Source organism: Dendropsophus ebraccatus, chromosome 6 (assembly GCF_027789765.1).
Source record: "Dendropsophus ebraccatus isolate aDenEbr1 chromosome 6, aDenEbr1.pat, whole genome shotgun sequence".
Classification (NCBI taxonomy): Eukaryota; Metazoa; Chordata; class Amphibia; order Anura; family Hylidae; genus Dendropsophus; species Dendropsophus ebraccatus.
The window spans coordinates 17155996-17181332 of record NC_091459.1 but is presented as its reverse complement, the minus strand read 5'-3'; positions in this window follow the sequence as shown (position 1 = coordinate 17181332).

The window sequence follows — 25337 nt, the reverse complement described above, 5'->3', positions numbered from 1 at the left end:
TGGTCTTCTGGGAGGATCTTGACCCAATGGGCAGTAACAGACATGTACTGCTCTTGCCCATAATTAAAGGAACAGACATCAGCACTGGGGTGCATGGTCTTGGACACCAAGAATCCCAATGAGTCGCCAACATTTTTCTACACAACTGTGCAGTGATGGGACAGCCAATGGGACTTTTTTTTTTTTTTTCTGGGACAGTGATGGGATTTTTTTTGGACATTTTTTTAAAACTTTTTTGGCTAAACAGGTTTCTCCTATTATTTTTTGAAGCTTTATTGTAAAGATATAAACTGAGATTTTCACTTAATACAGTGGATCAGCTTGAATACTGAAGTTTCTTTCATGTGTCTTGGTTAATACTCACAGATAGCTGTCACATTACATTTTTAATTAGGCAGCACCCAGGTATATCTGAGGAGACTAATTTAAGGTCTCACCCTGACACACATCTTGATATTCACAGAAAACCAGAATACAAGGGATTATAGGAGTAATAATCTGTTGTATCCTGGTCTATTATGTGACTTTATTTGTTATTGTTATTTTAACTAGATTTGTTACTAACTTTCTTAAAGTTCGGTTCGGTGGCGAACCAAACTTTTTTCAAAGTTCGTAACGATTCTGGTTCATTATGGTTTGGTTTGCTCATCCCTAGTTTAAGAGCTTTGCTTTTGTTTAAGAGCTCCCTGTACTGGGTCGGAGGGGGAGTGGGGGTGGGGCATGGTCTGCATAGAGTGGTCTACAGCACTGTACTCTGACCAAGGAAGTCTCCCTCCCCTTCCAAATCCTAGCAGATCCACTTCAAGCTGGGGCTTACATCAGGGCACAGGACTGTGGGGGTCATCTCTTCATAGCTGTAACCCCTCTCTCCCTGAACAGAGAGTGCTGCTATACTGTGCTCACCCTATACCTTGGTCATTCCTTCCTGCAGTCTCTGTCATCCCTTGTGTTTCCAATCCTCTCCATTCCTGCTATAATACACCTTCACTTACACTCAGCTATACAGATTGCTGCTATAATTTGCCTGCACTCACACTCAGCTATACAGACTACTGCTATAATGTGCCTGCACTTAAACTAGGCCATTCACACTGCTGTATGGAAAAGTTTCTGTCACAGTTCTGTCAAAGTTTCCTCCTGCACAGCCCTGTGATTGTCACACACCCCATGATGAACACACACCCCTTCCCCATTGCTGTCATGTGACCACACAGACCTCTGACAGCATCCCTGCTTCTCTATTCTAGCCTGTTGTACTACGCTTCTGCATTTTAGGGGTCCACATCTCCTTTCTGTATCTACAAATTGCTGCTGTTTTTTTTTCATTTTTATGCACTTACTATACATTATACTCCACATGCTGATTGTTATATTGTACAGTAACCTATAATATCACATATCCAGCTGTTTCTAAATGGTTTTAAAATTTGTTTTACCTGTTATTCAGAAAAAAAACATTCAATTTAGAGTGTGGAAGCAATTGTTTGAATTTCAATTATTACTTATGGGAAAATTAGTTTTGGTTTAGGAGTGATTTGGATTACAAACACAGTTCCAGAAAAAATTATGCTCGTATTACAAGGCACCTGTTAGGACTCGGGTTGTGCGCTCGGCTCGGCTTTTTCAGCCATAATGCTTCACATGTTTTTCACATACTCAGCTCTGCTGTTCTTTGTTATAGCAGAGGCCAGGGTTTCACTCCCCTGGCTGTTCAGCATAGGTGTTGGGTGTGTGCACTGATTATTGATTGACAGCTGACTTACCAGTTAGCTGTCTGTATCTGGCAGGACCTGGAGCCTCAGCCCCAATCAAGTCTGGGGCTGGGACTCCAGGCTCCATAAATATCAGACCTGTGGTCTCATTTCTTGCCTGCGATAGAACCTGGTTCCTCCTGTGTATCTTGACCTAGCATTACTCTGACTTTGTACTTCTGATACCTGACCTTTTGGCTTGGACCTCGACTATTCTTTGGATCACGATTAAGTACCTATACTGACCGGCTGTTACTGACTCGGACCTCTGACATTCCCTTGCTTGTTTGTTAGTCTTGTCTCTGTTTTTCGTGTATGCACTTTGCCAGGTTAGGGAACGCCGCCCAGTTGTCCACAGCTACTTAGGGCTGTTGTGGCAAGCAGGTAGGGCCAGCTGGGGTGGGTGCCAGTTCTAGGGCTGCACTCATCTTGTTTTCCCAGACCTCCTACCTGACAGCACTACTGTATATATTATATTATGTGTAGACTATTTTATACAATTTTGAATCTTACCTCTAGCAGCATATACATTAATAAAGGACAACTCCAGCGTTTAACTTTTTTTCATTATTTAACACACATTACAAAGTTATATAACTTTGTGATGTGTGTTAACTACATATCTGGCTGTGCTCCACTCCCCCCCCCCCTCACACCCCTGACCTCCTCTCCCGGAAGTAAAAGAAAGCCATACATACCTAATCACTGTCGACTGCGTAGTCCCGCCGCCATTTTGTGTCAATGTCGTCATTGGTGTCTTCTTGTAAAAATAAATGGGAAAGAAAAGGCTACTGGTGCACTTGCGCCCCAGAAGCCTTTTCAGTGGCTGTATTGCATCACATGGCTTCCAGCTTACTTAGTCCTGATTGGCTGGGAGCCATGTGAAGTGATCCAGCCAATAAAAAGGCTGCCGGTGTGCATGTGCACCTGTAACCTTTTCTCCCCTATTCATTTTAATGGAACCCGGAAGTCACAAAGAAACAAAGACGCTGACCAGAACAGAAAGGGGCTGTGAACATCGAGAAAATATTGCTGACATTCAAAAGTAATTGTCAACTTATAAGGTAAAACCTTAAAGTGTTGCTGTCACCCCGGAAAACTTTTGACATGTCATAGTGAAATGTCAAAAGTTTTGCTCAGGAGAACATGTGCTGCAGTGTGTCCTCTCCCAGTTCTGAGTCACATGAACAGTCAGACTGATCAGTTGTTCTCCATAGAGCTCCATTGTAAGTCCGACTGACTCAGAGCCGGGAAAGGACGCGCTGCAGAGTGGCAACTACCCCAAACAGCTGTCTAAGGATCAGTATTCTTTCATTCTGGAGAGATTTCTGTTTGTTTTTTTATTTTTAAAATAGTCTTTATTAAATTTTTCCCATATACGAGAACAGGTTTTACATATAAAGCAGGGACCGGCACAACCCGAGTTCCTGCTGATATATACAATACAATTTCACACAAGGATAAATCCAGTACATGTAACGGTTTCACCATACGCATATACAAAATAAAGCATCCTTATCAACCTTGCTACTCATTATCATTTTCCATAAAGAACCATACTCCAGAGCTCCAGAGAGTACGGAGATGATATGCAGAATAGGAAACACATTACTTAATATACCCCAATCCCTACCCCAGCCATCCCCCACCCCAACCCCCACCCCCCACCCCCCACCCAGCTGAGGACCCCGAGAGGAAAGAGAAGTAAGCAGGAGGGGGAACGGGAATAGAAAAAAAAAAAAAAAAAAAAAAAAAAATCTATTGTGTTGCCAATGATGACTTCGACCACATTTACCATAAGCTCCATATGTTGCCAAAGCGTTTTTTCCCCTTTTCATTACTTGCATAGTAGATCTTTTCAAAGCACCTGATTTTATTTACCAAGTATAGCCACTCGAGCATAGGGGGCTCTTCTGTATCCACCCAGTGCCTCATCAAGATTACCCGCGCAATAAGTAACAATTTAGCTATTAATATTTGATGCTCCGATATTTGCACTGTACAGCCTAATATTATGCATAGTGGATTATATGGAATCTTTACTTTTATTTGCCCTTCTATTTTGGTAACTACCTTTTGCCAGTAATCCTGTATCACCTTACACTCCCATAATAGGTGAAGATTAGAAGCGTCATGCCAGCCACATTTACTACATATTGCATCTGTACGTTTATTAATTAATTTAAGAAACTGTGGAGAATAATGCAATCTCCTGAGTATCTTCCATTGTATAAGTTTATGATTCTTATTAATAGTGGCTATACTAGCCATTTTGAAAATATTGTCCCATTCACCCTGTGTGATAACACCTATCTCGCGCTCCCATTTTAGCTTACAAGCCATATGTTTATTCTCAGTACTAATTCTAATAATCGACTTGTACAGTCTTCCCAACTCTCCTTTTCTATTCCCTTTGAGTGTCAAAATGTGTGCAAAGATCTCATGTGATTGTGTCTTAAATATCCCCTGATCTTGAGTGAACTTAACTGCATGTGCTAACTGTCTATAATATATTACCCCTCGCTGATCTAGCTGATATTTTTGTGCTAATAGATCAAAACTCAGTAACTTCCCTCCTTCAAAAACTTGATCCAATACTGTGATTCCTCTAGAGACCCAAAAGCTAGTTTCTATTTTATCTAGCTCGCCTAATTCAGGATTTCCCCATAACGGTGTGAATTGCGTACTACCCGTTATATGACACAATTTCTTAGTACTATTCCAGACTTTACTCCATAAGTGCAAATATGTGAAATCTTTATTACTATTCGCACCAGCCTCTAGAATATTGAGGAGGTGCTTACCACATCTACTATTTAATCCTAGAATAAACTTCCCTAAAAGTGTATCCCTATTCCTCTGAATATTTTGTAAGTGCAGTGCAAAAAAATATAACTTGAAATCCGGCAATGAGAGCCCTCCCTCTTTTTCCCCTATTATAAGATGTTCATATTTGATCCGCACACGCTTTCTTCCCCAAATGAGGCGATTCAGTTGTACTTCTATGTATGTGAACCATTTATTAGGGACCCAGACAGGGGCAGAGCGCAATACATATACTATCTGAGGTTGTATTATTAACTTAATAAGTGCTATACGATCCACTTGAGCAAGGGGTAATCTCAACCAAATATCTATTTTCTTTTCCAGTCTTTTGATTAAAGGTTTGACATTTAGCTCAATATATCTTCTAGGGTCGGATGAAATATTAATCCCCAGGTATTTAATGCTATCCTCTTTATTTAACTTCATAAGACCAAAATCTGGGTGGATTTCTTCTTGACCGATCGGGAGACACGCAGACTTGCTCCAATTTACCCGAAGCCCTGAGATTTCTCCAAATCGCTCAAGACATTCCATTACTCTAGGAATTGCCCTATTTGGGTTCTGCACCATGACAAGCATGTCGTCAGCATACAGAATTATTTTACCTAAATCCGACTTCAGGCCAAAACCTTTTATAAATGGATCTTGTCTTATAGCTGTAGCTAAGGGCTCTATATACAGAGCATAGAGGGTCGGGGATAGAGGGCACCCCTGTCTGGTACCTCTAGAGAGGGTAAACCATTCCGTCATGCCCCCATTTATACATATTCTCGCCCTGGGTGAGTCGTACATCATCCTAATCCAGGCTACTATATTTTGTCCGAGGCCAAAGGCGCCGAGAGCCTTCCACAGATATCCCCACTCTACCCTGTCAAAGGCCTTGGTGGCATCAAGCGACAGGATAGAGTGGGGATCATCTCCAGCAACCTGAACATCCGCGAAAACTCGTTCAATGTTCGTGAAGGTGGATCTCCGTGGAATAAATCCATTTTGATCTTCATTAACCAATAAACCAACTACCTCTTTTAACCTGAGTGCTATAATTTTAGAGAATAACTTAATATCCGAATTTAGCAATGAGATAGGACGATATGAGTCGAGTTCAGTATTATCTTTATCTTTTTTGGGGAAGATAACTATTGTGGCCTCCAACATAGACTGTGGGAGATTGCCAGCTAAGCAGGATTCATAAAACACTTCGAGCAGGATTGGCGACAAGACACCTCCATATTTTTTATAAAATTCCATTGGAATCCCGTCTGGTCCAGAAGCAGAACCATTGGGCATAGAGTTTAAAGCTTTTTGTAACTCACTTAAGGAAATCTCTCTATCTAGGCTTGCTCTCTGTTCTACTGTGACAGTTGGTAAGTTCACTCCACTAAAGAACTGGTTGAGCCGATCCTCAGGCGCATCCCCCTCCGAGGAATATAATTTACTATAAAATTCCCTAAATATCCTCCTTATACCATGCTCCTCTCTAATAATCTCCCCAGAATGTCCCTTAATAGCCTCTATTCTTTTCCTAGGATCTTGTGCTTTCACGATATCAGCGAGAATCTTACTAGGCTTACCTGCCACTATAAACCTTTTCTGCTCGCGAAAAAAAAATTTTTGTTCATTCTGGAGAGATTTCTGACTTGGCATGTATCCACATTCATGTTCTCAGATCCCTAGATGGAGTAAAACACTGAAATGAAAATAACGCTACCGTGAAAAGGTGGTAAAAGAGAGCAACTAAGCATAGCTTTTCTTTACATAATTTCTAATAGAATATGACTAGACTATATGGGCCCGTTCACTCTGAGCAAAAGTGGTGGAATTTCAAGTGGAGCCAGAGCCGCGTATGCGGCTTGTCTCGTTGTTTCAATGGAATTTCTTGTATGCCTTCGCTCCATAACTATATACTACAGGTATACAGGACCCCTGAACTATACAGTACAGGTATACAGGACTCCCGAACTGTACACTACAGGTTTACAGGCCCCCCCAAAATTTGCATTTTAGGAATATAGGACCTCCACCAACTCTACACTACAGGTATAGAGGATCCTCAAAACTATGGAGTACAGGTATACAGGACCACCAGCAACTCTACACTACAGGTATACAGGACCCCTGATCTATGCTGTACAGATATACAGAAACCCCTAACTCTATTTTACAGGTAAACAGGACCCCCAAAATATACACTACAGGTATACAGCACCTCCACCAACTTTATACTACAGGTATACAAGACCCCCCAATTTATACACTACAGGTATACAGGGCCCCCCAACTGTACACTATGGTATACAGCACCCCCAACTATGCAGCACGGGTATACACAACCCCCATAACAATACACTAAAAGTATACAGGACCCCCCAACTATATACTGCAGGTATACAGCCCACCCAATAACTATACACTACAGGTATAAAGGAACCCCCCCCAACTACTGTCTACACTACAGTTATACAGGACCACTGAACCATACACTACACATATACAGGGCCACCCAACTACACACTACACATATACCGGGCCCCTCCAACTATACACTTCAGGAATACAGAACCCCTCCAACTGTACACTACAGGTATACACAAATTTCACTGATTAACGATAGTAGTTTCCTGTTAAGCATCATTTGCAATTACAATAAACAAGGCCCAAGGCCGATCACTGCAGATGGAAGTATAAATCTGGATTCTAATTTTTTTTCTCATGGACAACTGTATGTTGCTGCTGTAGAATTGAATCAGTTAAACATCTTTATGTCTATTTACCTGAAAATAACACTGCCAATTTTGTATATAGCCAGCCTCTGTATAACATTGCAAATGTTATATATACCCAGGCTGTATTTAACACTGTCAATGTTGTATATAACCAGGCTGTATATAACACTGCCAATGTTGTATATAACCAGCCTCTGTATAAAGTCTGATCACAGGACATCTCAGTTTGGCTATTAGGTATTTAGGATGTGAAACAATTTTAGTTTATTTCTAATGTGTGTAAGCTACAATTTACATGAACAGTGCAGAACTGTTGGGGTATATAGTGTATATAGAAGTATATAGGGCTCCTGACGATTTCCCTTAAACAAAAAAACACACACTTTATACCCAGGCAGTGCCGGGTACATTTTCTAGTATACCCTAACGTACAGTAGGAGGACACACCAAATATAGAGAAAATGCTCTATTAGGAGCTGCTAATAGTGTTGTATGTGTTATACTACTGATCGTTTTCCTGTGTTTTTCCTGTTATTTTTGGATGAAGATTTCTTCTGTTTTATTGTATCCAATTTATTTTGCGTGGGTGAGTATTAGAATTTGTCAACCACTTATTTTATTTATGCTCTCATGCTAAATTGCCCATCGGTACATCTGTGAAAAGTTATAGACTGAAGGAGGTAATTGACAGTGAAATGTCTTCAGCAATGTTCATGCTTGCTTATGCAACAGATGTTGTTTTACAGTTTTAAAGCACTTTGACTGCATAAATAAATGTTGACACATCGGAAACACAAAGGATAATGCTAACAGAATAGTATCACCTAGACTTTCTTGTCATAAACATGATAAAGACCAGGTTTATAGCTCTACATCACTGATTATCTCTTTGCTGTCTATAGTCTTTCAGTATCTGGATTATTATGTAAGGAACAAAAAGCTATGCTTTTCGCAATTATAGAAGAATAAAAAGTAATACATCAATATAGCACAATGCCGTAGGAAGTTTTGATATTTCCTGGAGCTTGATTTCCATGAAAACCAGAACAAAGCTATAGCATATGATGAGCTACAGCACTTGTATAAGAATTCTAGTAGCTTTATAGTATTAAAAAATAAAAAACACTACACCTGGTATGTCCACAATAGGTGAGATTTGTCTGTAATTTTTAGAATTCACCATTTTACATTAGGGCACACTCTGTCTGAAGTAAGAGGCATTAAACACTAAGCAATACCGAGATTTAAAGGGGTATTCCTCCCCCAAAATTTTTTTGCATTAATACATTGCCCACCCATAGCTTTCCATCTTTCCAATATCAATTTATTATGGATTCTGCATAGTTCTTCTGTTATCTAGGTGCATTCACCCCCATCAAACGCATAGAATCATCAAATCTCAGTCCAACCCATCACCGCTCCCTGCTCCTGGCTCTCACCCTCTGTGTCGGATCACATGTCTTCCGTCTTTTCAGTAGGCTGGGTTAACACTTCTAACCCAGCCCACTGTAGTGAGGAAGGACACTGACAGCTGCTGCTGCTACTGCTGATCAGTGTCTCCATCCCCCAGGTGACCTGTGTGCGCTACCCACTGACTGTGCCCCCCCACGCTCACCCCTGTGCCTCCCTCTGCTGCTATATCACTACCTCAACTAAACTCTGCTATGTCACTACCTCAACTCTGCTATGTCACTACCTCAACTCTGCTATATCACTACCTCAACTCTGCTATGTCACTATCTCAACTCAACTCTGCTATGTCACGACCTCACCTCAACTCTGCTATATCTTGTAGCTATCAGTTCTGCTACATGATGTACCAATCAGTCATAAGCATTGCATGATGGGAGATGTAGTTTTCTGGCCGGCGCCATGTTTGACAACTTGTAACTATGGAACAGAAGCAGGTAGAAACATGGGAGATGGCTGAAAATACTTGGTGAGTAAGACCGGCTAGGTTTGGGAGCATTTTATTTTTCTAGCTCTTGGGGGGAATACCCCTTTAAGGTTGATGAATAATTTCCTCTATGCTAAAAACTAGAGATGAGCGAACCAGCCAGATTTCTGATTCATATGAATCAGAAATCTCGGCGGCTGACTCCCGCTGCCTGCTCCCTCCGTGCAGCGGGTGGATACATCGTAAGGAACGCCTAGAAAACTGGGATACAGCCTATGCCAATGGCTGTATCCCAGTTTTCCAGGCATTCTTTATGATGTATCCACCCGCTGCATGGAGGAAGCAGGCAGCGGGAGTGAGCCGCCGAGATTTCTGATTCATACGAACCAAAAATCCGGCTGGTTCACTCATCTCTACTAAAAACCACCATGAGCAAACTTTTTTTTCTCATTCATTTTAGTTTATATTGTTTTCTTGCTAAATCTAAACTGTAGCAATCACTGTCAGATTTAAACCAAATTTGTGTCCCTACCCCACTTGTGCAGTTGATGATAATAATAATAATAATAATAATAATAATAATAATTTAAAAAAAATAACACCTCTGTGCTTCTTCTCCGCCTCCGGGTCCTTCTATTCCATCTTATTTAAGTGAATAAAATATTAGCTGAAACAAGCACTGTTATTATTTCCTTGATTTTGCTGCAGAAAACATTATATTTGCACAAATTATAAAGGTATTTTCCGGCATATAAGACGACCCCCAATCTTTCCAGTTAAAATGTAGAGTTTGGGATATACTCGCCGTATAAGACTACCCCTCTTTCAACGCACATTAAATAAAAATTAATAGAAAAACATCAGACAGCAGTGAGATCTGAGAGGCAGAGAAGGAGATATGGTAATATGGTAATACCGGTAATACCGATACAAGGGCGGCTGGGCATGCGATAGAGGTGTGGTTTTCTGGGCACAGCCACACTCTACTGTATCTCTTTTTTCCATACCCCAACAGCCTGCAGCTTGCTGTGCCCTTCACATGGTCGCGACTGCAGATTCTCCAGGCCAATTCCAAAGTTTTTTAGCACCCGCCCTTTAAGATGACACCCGGCGTATAAGACAACCCCTGCCCTTTGAAAAATGTTTCCTGGGTTGAAAAGTAGTCGTATACGCAGGAAAATACAGCAACTAAATTTAACCTGATAGTTAACACATCACACAATTAAAATGTACAAGTAAAGCTAGATCATGCATGTGTAATGTATTAAAAGGGTTGTCAAGGTAGAGGAAGATTACAGAAGCCTTTTGCTCCCCAGCGCTCCCTTCCGGCTATTCCACATCCTAGAAGTAAGCCTTCTGAAACATGGAGGGGGCCAATGTATATGATTTAAAGCATAACTGACATTTAGGCTATGTTCACACAACATATAAACAGCAGCTTTTATTTGGCACTCAAAACAACAGCCGTTGTTTTGAGTAAGGAACAACGGCTGTTGTTTTAAATGAAAATTGCATTAAAGTCTATGGACAACGAATGGAAATAATTGACATGATCGTTTTTTTCACTGGCCGTAGAAATTAACAACTGTTTTTTAGTACATTGTGTGAAACAACAGCCATTGTTTGCATTGCCTTCAATGCAAATCATTTCATAATAAAAAGAACATCTATTGGTTTAATTGAAAACAAAGACCGTTCTTTTCATAAAAATTATGTTGCGTGAATAAAGCCTTAAACTTACTTTTTAGGATAAGCTATCCTGTATGTGTATATTAGGTGAGCCACTATATCTGACCATTGCTTATTATAAATATGGAAAGTTACATTTCAGATTTCTATTCTGTAAGTTGTCTTTTAGCTGTCTTTTTCTCTGGTGTGAGTGTGTGTGGTCCCAGGCACTCCCCCTCCCATCTCCCTCCTCCCTCCAAAGACTTGTATTATTTGTAATCTGATCCCCGAGCTAGTCGAAACCAGTCAACAAAAGTCATTGCTAAGATATATTACAAACCTCTTTTCACTTGTACTATCTAAGCAAATCTTGTTGAAACCACAGTGCCTATTTGAATATCAAGTTTAAGTGTACTCAATCTTTGTATAAATAAATGAGACGCCATGTAATTCCTAGTACAACCAATGTCGAGTGCAAGATATTTTTTCTTAGCTCCTAAGAGAAACTTAAATTGGGGGCGCAGCTCATGTATTCCCATAACTGGGAAAATTGCTATAGTTTGTTTAGTAGTATGTTTAAACTTTCAAAGTATTTTATATTTAAAAAAAAAAAAAGGACTAAAGTGGTTCAACTAAAGTATCAGGAAGTGAATATAAATTTAGGGAGAACATTTCAATTTAATGGCTGTTGAGCAGACTGAAAGCCATGGTTTACTCCTTAAATAGAAATCTTGTGTAGCAATTTAGCTCACTACAACACTTGACATTCTGTTCCCATGAGCACAAAAATCATTCGCATTCATTGCCATTTTTACCATTTGCAAGAGTCAGCCAGTACATTTCCTCCACAGTTTCCGACTTTCTCAGGGCAAAATGTTGAATAATAGCTTTCGGTAGGTTTAGGTAAAATATAGGTATCTCACAGTATAAAGAAGTACTGTAAATAGACTAATCTGTACTGCATTAACTATTTAATATAATGTTAAAGGGGTAGTCCAGGCTGGGGTTATTTTTAGGTTATGGCCGGGGAAGGGATAGAAGTAGAGGCCACCGTTCACTTACCTCCCCGGTTCCAGCACCAGGTCCCGGATAGTGCCGCCCCGTTCTCCCCTCCGGCTGCCGCTTCCTGGTCTGAGCTGCGGCTTGAGACGTGATGTCTCAAGGCAGGTCAGCTATTCACCGGCCAAGGCGGGACTCCGCTCCGACCGCTGAATGGCTGGGCTGCCTTGAGACGTCACATTTCAAGACGCAGCTCAGACCAGAAAGTGGCAGGGGCACGGCGCAGTCCTTGACCTGGCACTGGAACCGGGGAGGAAAGTGACCGGCCGCCTCTATTTCCATCCCTTCACTGGCCATACCCTAAAAATAACCCCAGCTCGGAGTACCCCTTTAATACTTAAAATAAATATTTTGGATATAAAGATATGTAAATATATACACAAATTGATGGATTTATTTAGACTTTTTTCCATAAAAATATAAAATGCATTTATTGACATCGGGGCCTCAACATGTTTCCCCCCAAGTTCATCAGGAGACCAAAAATGCATGATTATAGCTAAATAACCAAGGGTCATATCAAAAGGAACAACAACCAGTAGAGTGTCCAACACTCAAGTTTAATTGCACATTACATTGGGTTACAAAAGTCACTATCGACACTAAATTTATAACATGTATGATATGCCCAGGCTCATCCAAGCCACTCATGGAATCCCACGTCCTGATACTGGATCTTGGATAAGCTTTAGTGCATTGTAGTAAGTATCGATACTATTTTCTTACTATTTTAGTACATATGAAATTAAATATTTGTTTTTTAACTACATGCCACAGTATTATTTGTTTTCTTCTATATGTAATGATAGTATTTTTGATCTAATGTATCTGGGAGTAGGTGTGTGGGTTGTCCCCGTATGTAGGATCCCATATATAGTAATAAAAATAATATTCCCTTTTATGACCCACCCTTATAGTAATAATGTTCACTGCTGTGCACTCCCACGTATTAATAATGCTCCTGCTGTGCACCCTATGTAGTAATATTGCCCCCTTCTGTTTCCCCATAGTAATAATCCCCCTTCTATGCCCCCCATCTATAGTAATAATGATCCCCTGTTGTGTACAGCACCCTCATCCACCCAGAGTAATAATGCCCCTGCTATGCAACCTACCCAGAGTAATAATCTCACTGCTATGCAACCCCCACCTGCCCCTGCTATGCATCCCCTCACCCCCATAGTAATAATTCCCCCTGTTGTGTACAGCCCCCACCTACAGTAATAATGCCCCCTGTTTTGTACAGACCCCCACAGTAAAATTTCCCCCTGCTTTATACAGACCCTCACCCACAGTAATAATGCCCCCTGTTGTGCTCTAACATAAAAAACAAACACATAATACTCACCTATTGCAGGATAGCAGCAGGACCCTCCATCTTCTGGCTCCAGTGTTGGTAAGCCACCGAGCGGATTCTCCAGCAGGCGTGATGATGTCACATCATTCCGCCTGCTCATAGACACAAATTTTTTTTTTAGAATCCTTAAACAAAGAGCTTTTTTTTCTGTATTTTGCATGAAATGGACACTACGGTGATGTAATTTGGTTCAGAATGCACAGGAGCATAGACCCAGGGGTATTTTTAGAAATAGATAGTCCAAAGTTACTTAATACAAAATATTGTAGAGACATACAGAGGATCATTAAATGATAATGAACATTATAAAACTCTTAATTTCAAAGATATTTTATGTATAAACTACAAATTGTCATATGAGTAAAAAAAAAAAGTAATGAATAATTCTCTTATGCTAGAAAATGGCAAATACATCAAATAAATGACACTCATTCTAGTAAAATGATGCATGAAAGACAAAGTAAAATAGAAGGTATACAAAATAGAAATATAAAAGTTTTTATTTTTTCTTCTATAAATTAATTTTATTCTAAAATAGTTATAGTTGATTAGAAAATAACAATTCCCCTTTCTGCTGCCATTGTTCATTGTTTTTTGGCATTCCCTCCTCAGATTAGACAGAAGCAAAAAAATAAAAATAAAAAATCAAAGAGGAAAATGTGTGAAAAAGGGCATAGTTTGTTGAAACATCATTGTTGATTTTGTCAATTAGCTGTTAGTGTTCTGAGATTTTCAAAGGGGTGTTTGTAGAAGAGCAATCTTATTTTCTCACACTATAATTATTTCAGCGATATTCAAAGATATCTCCACGTAAATAATTATTTTCACTTAAAAGACAAACGGTGTATTACTGGTATACACCTGGGGCGAAATGTGCAAATGGAGTCACTTCAATAGAGCCACCTTGTTGTATTCTAAATAATGATCGTCTGTGATAGAACTGTATTTTATATTGTACTTATTCACTTAAAAAAAAAATTAATGAATGAAATAAAATAGTTATTGGTCATTTAGTTTAGATACAGTATTTTACATCTAAGGATCTGAAGTGTCGTGCCCAAGGGCCCTATTACACAGGATGATTATCGTTATATCATTCTAATTTAAGCGATAATCGTTCTGTGTAACTGCAGGCGACGATCGAAAAATCGTAGTAACGGTCTTAACTAACGACCATTGTTCTGTGTAATATGGTGAACGATTTTAGGTTAAAGATAAACAATCTCGTTTGCCGTTCCGTGACCCCGTGACTTAAAGGACAACTCCCGCGGGACCCCCCAAAAAAAAAAAAAACACAGACACACACAGACACCATACTCACCATCTCTCCGGTGACGATCGCCACTCGATTCGCCCGCCGTCCGCCTCTCCGTCGCCGCCGTCCGCCATCCAGCGATGTCTCCGACTTCCGGGTCCAGGGGATGGAAAAGGCTGCCAGTGCGCTTGCGCACCGCCAGCCTTTTCATTGACCGGAGCGCATCACATGGCTTCCAGCAAGCTCAGCCAATCAGGGCTGAGCAAGCTGGAAGCCATGTGATGCGCTCCAGCCAATGAAAAGGCTGCTGGTGCGCATGTGCACCAGCAGCCTTTTCATCCCCATTCACTTTGCATGAAGACGCCGAGGAGGAAGAAGACCCGGACCGCCCCTCGGCTCTGACGTCGTCGTCACCAGATGCCGCCCCGGAGAAGAGGACTGTGACGATCGTAATAGGTAATGTATACATTCTTTAACTTCCGGGGTGGGGGGTCGGGGGTCCGAAAGTGGGGGAAGGGGGCCAGGCCGGGTATTTAACCACATTACAAAGTTATATAACTTTGTAATGTGTGTTAAATGAGCAAAAAAAAATTTTTGTGGGAGTTGTCCTTTAAGTACCGGCCGGATGATCTTTCCGGCCGCAGAGCTCTGATGCGGGTGCATCAGCGCGCGCCCACATCAGAGCTTCCCATAGCCCACAGTGAAGCGAGCCCACAGTGAACTGACAGGGTTTCCTACGGCCGTAATTCATTGAATTGAATTTGAATTGACATGTCAGTTATTTGCAGCGCCGCACGGATCCCGGCTGGAGCGTATATACGCTCCGGCTGGGATCTTATTGAAAATAAGGCATTGTTCCAGCCCGCAAAAAGTACGGCTGTACTTTTACGTAGTGTGAACATAGCCTCAAAAACACCATTGCTGTGCTTATGGCTTTTTTTTTGCTTTCGTGGTTAAGCAGCTAGGTCATGTGTAGGCAGAGGAAAAAAAGTTCAGCACACAAAAATGTCTAAACCACAAAAAAGATCTTTCACACATAAAGTGAAAAATGCCAGAAAAAAATCAAATGCATAAATTATTATTTTTTTTAAATGCCATGCACCACACTGGCGTTATTTCTGGTGGTTTTCTTTTTTTTTGGGGGGGGGGGGGGGAGGGGAAGGGGGATGCACTGCGAAAAACATTAGACAAAAAGTGTGTGTGAGGTCACCCTTACTACTTTTTTCACTGTGAAAAAGTGAGTGAAATCTACACCAGCTCTGAGCTAGCATAGATTTCACTGCATGCACTCAGGGAAGCGTCAGTACGCATTGGATTCATGTAGAGACAGGCACCTCTTTATAAATCCTGTTAGCCTGCACACCGGATAGTTGGATTGTTAGGACCGGCGTAAGAGATTTCCTTTTAAAAAAAATCTCCCCAATAATTTGTCAAATAATCTCACTGGGGTTATGTTCCCACATCGTCTTTTTTAGATGAAAAAAACAGATGATCCTCATATCTGGTAAATTCGAATGCGTGCGGACCCGTGTGCGACAGCATCCCAATTCATCGCTGCACACAATGGAGCATGTGGCCAGAGCCGCACGCTCCATTGTGTGAACTGACTTGTCTATGTGGCCGCTATTTAATGAATGCTATTCAAACTGACATGACGCTTTCTCGTGCACCCGGATGGAATCCCAGGCGGAGCATATGCTATGTGTACATGCTCCATTCATTCCAATACAATGTATGTTTTGCATAAATCACGGCCTTTGTTGCAAATTGCAACAACGACCACTATTTATGCAAAACATACAGTACGTTGTGTGAACATGGCCTTAATCTGCAACAAAAGTGCGTCCGGAGCCGCACTTTCCATTGTGTGAACTGACAGTTCTGTGCGGCCACTATTCAATGAATAGCGGCAACACAAAACTGACATGTCAGTTTTCACTGCGGCCGCTAGGAATCCCAGCCGGAGTTTAGACTATGTGTCTACAATCCGGCCGGGATCCTCTTGACTACAGTGCAAAGTGTGTTTTCTATTAATCATGGCTGTTGTTGCAAATTGGCCGTCATAAATAGAAAATTTTGCCTAAAAAGACATTGTGGGAACATTGTGGGGAACCTTACACTGCTCTCAGATAGGACAGCATAAATCCCTCGAAACACTCACTTTGAATTTGATGTTATAATATGAGAAAACACTTTTCCTTTTTTTTTTTTTTTTAATTAAAACCTCTACCCTTGTAGAAAATGCATTTCCTATAGTGTCATCATACAGACATCTGAGACAGTTCACTTAATATCCTGGCCTGGGAAAACATTTTGCAAACAGAATGCTTATGCTAATGAGTAGAGCAAGAAGAGTGCGCTACATGTTAATTTGTCATGCTTAATTAGACATTGTGCCCTGACCTTACATCAGACCCTTGGAAGTCATTGCAGAACTCAGTAGTAGACCGCAAGAGGGAAGTTAAATGCCAATAACTTGCATGCGATCTGTGACATGACATTCATCTTCCTATAGAAATCTCTGTTGCAATTATTTAGAACTGTTGCTTTGTATATAATAACTATTAATAGATATCAGAATTAAAGACTTGCCATTTCTATTCCGCTATTATTATGGTATCTTTACATGGGATTTTGATATACAGCTGTACTATTTATAGTTACATACTATATCAATCTATTCTCTTGCAATGTTAGGCTATGTTCACATTATGTAAGAGATCGGCCGTTCTGTGACCCGGCCAGGTCACGGAACAGCCGGTCTCAGAAAAGATCATCCCGGCCGGTACTGCAGTACCGGCCAGATGTTTTTTAGCGCCGATTAGTTCTGATGCAGGCACAGAACTCCCGACTGCACACTATGGAGCGTGCGGCCGGAGCCGCTCGATCCATAGTGTGCACTGACAGGGTTTTCTGCGACCGCTATTCACTGAATAGCGGCCGGAGAAAACTGACATGTCAGTTTTCTACAGCGCCGCTAGGGATCCCGGCCAGAGTGTATACTATGCGCCGGGATTCTCTCAGCCTGCAGCACTACGTAAGTACTGCAGAAATCACGGCCGTTGTAACAACGGCCGTGATTTCTTCGGGCCTTAGAAACATAGCCTTAAGAAGGAACTGGAAGTACTTGCGATGTTTGTAACCAGGTAGAACTTTCCAAAGTTGTTCTAAACCTGGGTGTCACTGCTCTTGGATTTGCCTCAAAGTACCCCTGAGTGTTTTGAACTGTCTCCTGTCTTTCTAGATGTTCCTGAGTTACTGTACATGGTTTTCTAAAAGCTGGTCTATATGAAAGATGGAGCTGGCTGGGAAACTACATTTCCCAGCACGCACTGCACTGCACCTCAGAGTCAACCACTAAGGGTATCAGCCTCATTTTGTAGTATCTGCCTATCGCTGGCTCAATCTTCTTTTGCTTTACACTGTAAATAGAATATCTATCTATAATATATAACAGAAGTCCAACAGCACTCCGGAATTTGAAAGGCAAACTTGGTGATTTATTCCATTAATAAAAAAGCAAAACAGTACAGTATGTATGGGTATGTGCCACATGCTGTGCCGTTTTGCTTTTTTTCTAATGGAATAAATAACCAAGTTTGCCATTCAAATTCCGGAGTGCTGTTGGACTTTAGTTATATATTATTGGTATCCTGGTCGGAGTTTTTTAGCTGGCACCCTAAGCTGTTCTGTGTGCTGCTACATCTGATCTATGTATCTATAGTTATACAGCTACATAGATAGATTAGAAATAGAGAGAGACAGAGAGAGATTGAAAGAGAGAGAGATGAAACAACTGTGTTTCCTTTCCCCTCTATTTCTCAGGAGACTGTCACTGTTCTGTTTTTTCCCAGCCCCTTAGCCCGGTGCTCACTGATTGGTGTGATGTCAGTGGTGGGAGGGGTTACAGATGAGGTGTTATAGCTTGCCTGATAACAGAAGGGACAGAGATCATGTGACTTTTGTCTCAGAAGGGAAGGGGAGGACAGAGGAGTGGAGACATTTTCTGCAGCTTCAGGATATAAGTCAGGATGTGCTATAGACAAAATGCCCAATTCATGTAATAGAAACCTATTACGCACAAGTTTAGATTATAGGTGGGGATTGAACAGGGTAAAATCTGTTTTAAGTGGAGTACCCCTTTAACAGTAGAACTTTGCTGATTAATTTTAATTATACATGTGCAAAAAGTTACACTGTACAATAACAAAGTGTGCAATATTTTGCAGGTTTAGGTCCCTTCTTTAGGCAGGGAATTAAGAATTTAAAAATGAAATCATCAGTAGAAGGTAGCAGGATGTGCAGTTCATGTAGGAAGAAAGAGAGGACAGTCTATGGTGTAAGAATGCAGAGTGCCAGCAAGTCACCTCTATATGGATTATAATTAGTGTGTGTCAAAAATGTAAGTGGCCTGTAAACCATAGACTATAGAAATACATGAAATCAGATGCTTCAAAGGCAGCAGTATATTGTCACGTGTAAAGTAAGCATGGACGTGCGGGACAGGGACCTTGGTGTGGCCTCATCTGACATTATAGAAAGTACCATAAGGACAGTAAACTAGAGATGCTTTATGCATCTTTATTTTACTGTTAGTAGATTTGTAGTGTCCCCATACGGGTGGTTCTTCTGTCTTTATGGACATGGAGAGAAAAAAACTGCTGCACCTCACACCTATGGCTGACGCTAATGCCTCTCGGCTACATTTAAAGACCAATGCCAGGATGTTGGTATATAATTTGATCAAACCATATTGCCTCATGTACCACGTGCAGGTTCCCTGGTTCACATGAGTCTCTACACTAACTCTACACTGTGTCGGTCAGCGACCACAAACCCCGCAAAGTGAGCGCAAGCAGGGAACGGAGGTCTTAGAATGACCCTGCAACCCCACTGTCACAGGACCAATCCCCAAGGGCCCCCCCCCAAAAAAAAACAGCAGGCACTGCTGGCGGAGAAAGCTGCCACCAAGCAACACAAGTCTGAACATGGTCTTATCACTCACCATTGCTCCAAACCCCAAGGGCCCCCCCCCAAAAAAACACTGAGTGTTAGCACTCCTCCTGGTAAGACTCATGTGACCCCAATCAGCAGGAGGCACCTGTGCACACATGACTACTACCTCCTTTTTTTCCTATTCTACCTGCAGGAGCAATGGTGAGTGATAAGACCATGCTCACACTTGTGTTGCTTGGTGGTAGGTTTCTCCGCCGGAGGCGCCTGCTGGGTTTGGGGGGGGCCTTGGGGATTGGTCCTGTAACAGTGGGGTTGCAGGGCCATTCTATGGCCTCCCTTCCCTATTTGTGCTCTTTTTGCTGGGTTGGCGGTCGCTGACTGACACAGTGTTGAGTTAGTGTAGACACTCATGTGAGCCAGAGGACCTGCACGTGGTACATGGGGCAATATGGTTTGATCAAATTATATTCCAACATCCTGGCGTTGGTTTTGAAATGTAGAGAGAGGCATTAGTGTCAGCCATAGGTGTGAGGTGCAGTGCTCCTTTCTCTCCTTGTTCGTTCTTCTGTCTTAACACACCCATGTAAAACTAGTTCACTAGTGATGAGCGAATAGTGCGATATTCGAATATTCGATATTCGTACGAATATCCCGCGAATATTCGAATATTTGATCGAATATTCGATCCCATTAGAGTCTATAGGAACAAGAATTCGATTAGTGAAAAACATCTATTTGACCATTTGGAGGGTGAAACCGGAATCTGGGGGACTTGAACGCTTATCGAATATTTATTGAATATTCGAATATCTCACTATTCGATCGAATATCTATTCGTTTGAACAGTATTCGCTCATCACTATAGTTCACTCAGGTGCCACTGCTAGTGCAGTGTAGATTAGTGTATACTATGCCGAAATCTTCTGCTTTAGTTTTTTTTTTTCTCTTTATACTTACTTTTTTTCTCTTTTTTATGGGAAGAAGACAAGGATTACTTCAGAAGATATACAAATATTTTATTTTATTTAATAAATGGGTTAGTCAGGGGTCTCAGGCTTTTGTCTTGTTTTTTCCATTTAATACTTAGTTTGTATATGGCTGTTTTTTATTTATTAATTTATTTATATCTATAAGGGTCGATTTACACAGAAAGATTATGTGACAGATTATCTGCCAAAGATTTGAAGCCAAAGCCAGGAATGGATTCAAAAGGAGGAGAAATCTCCAGCTTTCCTTTATGACCTGATCTCTGTTTATAGTCTGTTTCTGGCTTTGGCTTCAAATCTTTGGCAGATAATCTGTCAGATAATCTTTCTGTGTAAATGGACCCTTATTTATCTTTATCTATTTTCAACAAGTGAATTCTACAGTCAAAAAAGTCAGGGGGGGAAAACACACGTTAAGAAATAAAAAGAAATTTTATTTACATTAAACTCAACAAAGCCCCTTGTTAACCCTTTGATTAAAAAGCCAGACAGCCAAAGCCATGATGGGACTTGTACTTCTGCAATAACTGCATGCCACAGATCTAGGGGCACAGTCCGCAGGTATTGCAAAATTACATCTCCCATTATTAACAAACAGCCAAACCCATGATGGCAGTTATAGTTCTTCCGCAGCTGCAAATTCAAAGGTTTGGAACACAGTCTTCAGCTCTGCTGTTGCTGTAAAACTACAACTCTCATCATGCAGGGACAGCCAAAACCTGATCAGGCATGACGAGATCATCTGCTGAGCCACAGACAATATACTCTGTGAACCTATCTTGGTCACTTGACCAAAATGTTATCTGATGAGGATAATAACGCCATGGTGATAATGCATTTAAAGCATGTGCTAATGCCCCCCCCCCCTTCGACACACACACACACACACACACAAACACATTGGGGGAGATTTATCAAACATGGTGTAAAGTGAAACTGACTCAGTTGCCCCTAGCAACCAATCAGATTCCACCTTTCATTTTCCAAAGAGTCTTTGAGGAATGAAAGGTGGAATCTGATTGGTTGCTAGGGGCAACTGAGCCAGTGTCATTTTACACCATGTTTGATAAATCTCCCCCATTGAGTCTAGTTTGCTTCTTAAATTGTAGAATGCTTTACGTGTATGTGGCTATATCAATATATTAAAAAAAAAAAAAAAAAACTTTCTCTGTCCCTGCACCTTGATCCACATTTATTAATGTAACTGATCTATATTGCTCTTCTGTACGCACTGAAAGCCCATTGCATGCTTCAAGCACCTCAATCATCTCCTTCATAATAGCAAAGTAATGCTGTGTTGTTTTTAATTTTATATGCAAATGTAGCATGCTCCAAATTCAGTTACCTGTTTTGGAGACAAGAACCGTTTCCGCAATCTGTCGGTAGCTGATAAGCCACATCAAAGTTCCAGTTTATAAGACATTCATGCCAGTACCCACATAACTTCAAAGGGTTCACAAACTTTTCATTGATGGCATGCAAAGCAGGTCCTGGATGACGGGATAACGTTTGGCACATTCTCTCCTCTGTAATTCATCATGATACAGCATATCAGGTGGGCACCTCTATAAAAGTGATTTTTTTTTATTTTTTTTGTTATGTAAACCAGATGAAAAGATAAATAACATAATAAATTCTATGTAAAATTTTAAAGTCTACGTAAAATAAGGGATGGTACCGTTACCATCGAAGCTCGGCCTGTGTGCTGCAGTTCTTTTGTCATATGCCAAGTTCCAGATAAGGTAGACCTGAAACCCAGTCACTAGTAATTTTTTGACAAACCTGCTAGCTTAAATGCTCCTTTTCCAGTCTCCTCGGTATGTAGATTGCTAAAGTCATCTCCTTCTCGCACCAGAAAAAGAGACACAATGGGGGGTCTAAGGGGTCTAATGTGTGCGACTATTCTAATGTGGGTTGGTGTTTATTTTGTTCCAATATATTGTGTGGGTATTATGAAAAAGTCACACAAATGCGTCATCATAGTAAATGTGTCTAAATTAAAAAAAAGAAGGTAGCAAAAAAAGTTCCAAACAAATTCACCCGCTAGTGACCAGACGTAGGCCTGCACCAGTTTTTGCGACTTTGCAAATTATAAGTTGAGTGCAAATTTCAGATTATGAGAATTTTGGGGTGAATACTCAAAACAGGCAGATAAAAAAATAAAAGTTGCATCAAAAAAAAATATTAACCTGTCGAATATTGGTTCATAAATAAAGCTTAGAGTAAAGATGAGTAAAAAATCCAATTATTCACCTAAAAATAGATGCAAAGGTCTTGATAATTTTCCCCCACTGTCTGTTTTAGTCCAAGAAGATGCTGCCGTGATTATAGAACCTTAGTTCCTTTTTCAGACCCAGAGACATAAAAATGATTGGCACTGTAGTGCTCCTCACAGACAGAGGTGTCACAGTCACTGTGTACGGTTTTTATTTTAAAAATGGGAAAAGGGACTTTTAAAAACATTTTCTTTTTCACATTATTTAAGTCCCCCTAGGGAAATATAATATACACTCATTACATTGCATATACTGATCAATGCTATGCTTCTGCATAGTATTGATCAGTTATATCGGTGCTCTGCTGATTAAGTTTGCCTGAGGCAGACTCAATCAGCAGAGAGGCCGATACAGCAATGGCAGGTATAACCCTCTGGCAGCCCTAGCAACTGATTGGTACCCCCGTTATTTGCTGCAAGGGTGCCAATCAGAGCCCTGACAAATGCGGCCTCTGTGCATTCTGCAATCGATATAGATTGTGGCATGCAAAGGGTTAAATTACCAATATTGGACTGAAGTCCTCTCCTGGTAATTGCAGTCAGGTGTTAGCTGTAACATATAGCTGACACCCACTGCATATAGTGTAGTTTCAGCTCCTGAACCCGTGTGATATACAGTATAACGACCTCTGGGCCACAGTAAAATGGTGTGTCGGTGGTCGTTAAAGTGACTCTGTACACACAATATGCCTACCCCAAACCACTTGTACCTTCAGATAGCTGCTTTTAATCCAAGATCTGTCCTGGGGTCCGTTCGGCAGGTGATGAAGTTTTTGTCCTAAAAAACTACTTTTAAACTTACAGCCCTGTGTCAAACTGGCGTGGTCTAGAGTGTCTGTGCACAACCTCTCTGTCCCTTCTTCGCGCCCTCTTTATCATTAGGAATGCCCCAGGCAGGTTTTCTTCTATTCATCAGTTGTGTGAACACTGCACATGGGCTGGATTGTTAAGGCACCTGTGCAGTGTTCACTGCAGAGGAATAGGAAAAATCCTGCCAGTGGCATTCCTAATGATGAAGAGGGTGGGGAGGAGGGACGGAGGGGTGGTCAAGGTTAGGGTACAAGTGGTTTGGGGGGGACAGATTGTGGGTACAGAGTCATTTTAAGAGGTTAAGAGGAAAAGAGGTTATTAAATGTGGAATCACTGATTGTTGAAGAATATATGTAGAATCACAGGATAATTATTCATTTGTTGCTATTCCCTTGTTCTTATGTGTAATGCCATATAATTAATGAGTAGCAAAAGGTGATGTTATTTAGAGTCATATTTGTATGTTGCATTAGAATGGCACCAGATAAAGGTGACCAATGCAAAGTCATAAATTATCACTGAATATAACGTTTATCCAATCCTCCATACACCATTGCTTCTCTTTAGCCTACTGTAACTTTCATCTTTTATTTGTAGGTGTTAGTGCTGGTTTATGTTTGGCTTCTTTACATGTTAATCTCATTTCTTTTAACAGATTATAGTTCAGCCACAAATATCGACTCCCGTTTCCACCTATGTGTTTTGTTGAGCATTTTCTATTTTCAAGGCATATTGCTTTGATCCTAATATTGATCCTGATGCTTTGATGTATTCCTTGGTCTACCTGTGTGTTGTTTTTATGTTTGTTTGTTATTTGTTAACCTTTCCATTTTTCTGCACTTTGCCAATAGCCATGTTTTCTTTCAATTAGTGAAGTCTAAATGCTTGTTAGGGTCTGTAAATACTTTCTTTTAACGGCAGACTATTTTGCATTCTTAGACTTGCGCTGGTATTTGTTTACTAAATAATATTACATGGAAAATACATCATTCTTCATTCAGGGATTTTGTATTTTCTGTGTTTTATTTTACTCGATTTGGTAAACAATGTATGGCATAATTGAAATATTTAATATTTAGGGTTCAAACTTGTTGGATAGCTGTTAGGTCAAGGAGACACATGATACCTTTCATATATCTGTCTGTGCTTCCAAGAAAATGCAATTTTTCTTGAGTACAAAGGGTGGGATTTATGAAGGCCCTGCCTTCTGCGCCCATCGTACCAAATCTACACCCGTTTCCAGCAGGCATAGATTTAGATCATGATTTATGCCTTCGAGCAGGCATAAATCTTGCCATGTGCCCTGGAGCTCCCCCTGCCTCCCTATCGGGCAAGTGGGGGATACGGCAGGTGTACGCCAGGGGGAAGGGGCGAATCTGTGCCTCCTCCCTGGCGCACGCTGGTACTGGAACCTTTGTAAATGTCTCCAAAAGTGTTAAAGAGGCTTTCCCAAGCTCCTCAGATGCAAGTGCTAAGGGCTGTAATGTAGGTCACACGTGACGCCACCATTCTGCTGCTGGTTGGTGTAGGGAGAGGTTTGCCCTGCAGGCAGGGAGAGCTAGGTAGGCCAAAGAACTTTACCAACTGCCCTTTTCAGGGCACAATAGTGGGGTCATCTGTGCTCAGGGGCTAGTGGCTCAGTGGGTAATGGGGAGGGGGGGTGAAAAAGTCCACAGATTCAGACCTCTGTTCACAATAGGAAAAGGTTGCTAATTTCAGGCAGGGATACAAAGGCCTGAACAAGTCTCCTCAGAAAGTGGGATTGTCTGTGCTT